General features: G+C 36.8%; 1 protein-coding gene across 5 annotated transcripts in view; it reads right to left on the bottom strand.

The window, feature by feature from the left end:
- The window catches only part of WDR33 (WD repeat domain 33), a 128,747-nt gene that overhangs the window by 14,133 nt on the left and 113,014 nt on the right, over window positions 1-1,600 (bottom strand). The window lies entirely within an intron of this gene.

Here is a 1,600-nt window from a genome sequence, read left to right as displayed (position 1 = left end):
CGGGCTGGGGATTCGAACCCGCCACCTTAGGTGTACGTGGCTGGCGCCTTAGCCGGTTGAGCTATAGGCGCCGAGCCTGGATCAGGTCTCTTGACAAATAGATAAAACACATATCTAGTCATTCTTTTATATAAAAATCTATTTACTGACTGGAACTACTACGAAAATAGAACGCTTTCAAAAACATCAACTGCAGTGCTGCTTTCACATGCCAAACCAGCCACATAAAGGAGCAGATCTGATAGGGGGTATAGACAGTAGGTATAAGTGGCCACCACAGGCTCAATAATAGGAACTTTTAGACTGCTTTGTGGCCTGTCCCTTTTACATGGGACAACTCTCATCAACATCTGAAAGCAGCTCCATTAAATTAAACCAATTAAAACCACTGGTTTAAATAATTAGTCTGGTCAAAGTGAAAGTTAAATTTTAGCATACAAAAAATATGACCAAATATTTTCATCAGGCCTCTTAAGATTTGAAATGCTGTATACAAACCTTCAGACTCAATTCTTCCAATGTTTCTACAGCTCAATTAAAATTATAGAATTGTTATTTTTTTCATGTTGAAATCTTTTACATGGTAAAATAAAAAATCTCATGAATTGTCTTAGAAACTCAAGCTTATCTTTGTGTGAATATTACATGTTTATAATTTTAGTTATAATATGGTAGCTAAAGTTCATTAGTTTTTTACCTCTCAAAATGAAAACTATAAACTCACTACCATACACATACACACAAATGCACAATGAATTAATAAAATATTTCATGTCTTAGGGCAATTTAGGACAACAATCCTATTCAACTCATCCTAAATTCAAAAAGTGACTAATAAAAATCTGGAAATAAACTCAAATTCTTCACTGATATTGCATTTTTAAGTTCTGGAAGATCAACAAAATATCACAATTTATTTCACTGATTATTTTAGTCAGTAAACACCTTTATATTATAGAGTATCGGTGGTGTTCGAAAAAATAAAAAATAAAAATAGACTGTTTTCTACACACAGCCTCTGCAGCATCCCTTCTCCCCAGTGACAACCCAAGGAGTCACCATTAGCTCACACATTCACTTTTGGGCCACAATTGACTTTAGGGACAAAATCAGTTCTTCATAATGCATCCAGACTAAGAATTTCAGAAAGCATAAAACCACACAGCTAAACACCGCTAAACCCGTTCACGCACATGCAGCCTTTCTGTAACTCAACCCCACACAGTGTGACCTCTCTCCACACCATCTTGCTAGCTCAGTGAATGAGTAACAAAATTTAGCTAACAAAAATGGAGTCCCCCAAAAAGGGTCAAGGGAATTTCTACAGATATATTCCCTCCTGCAATTACATTTACATGTGAGCTGAAAACAATTTGAACAGAATTTCACTCAAAGAGTCACCAATTTAAATATTTGATTCTGGAATCACAGATCTCTAAAAGCATTCACTGAAATAAAAATCATGAAGCACACAGTCTACAGTATGCTCATGAGTTAAATACCCCATATCATCTTTAAAAGTAGAGCCAGTAGGCTCGGCGCCTATAGCTCAGCCGGCTAAGGCGCCAGCCACGTACACCTAAGGTGGCGGGTTCGAATC

Source organism: Otolemur garnettii, unplaced genomic scaffold, assembly GCF_000181295.1.
Source record: "Otolemur garnettii isolate 467f Iridium unplaced genomic scaffold, OtoGar3 scaffold00173, whole genome shotgun sequence".
Taxonomy (NCBI): Eukaryota; Metazoa; Chordata; class Mammalia; order Primates; family Galagidae; genus Otolemur; species Otolemur garnettii.
Note: the sequence above shows the minus strand (reverse complement) of the source record. Positions and strands in the feature narration are given on the sequence as shown.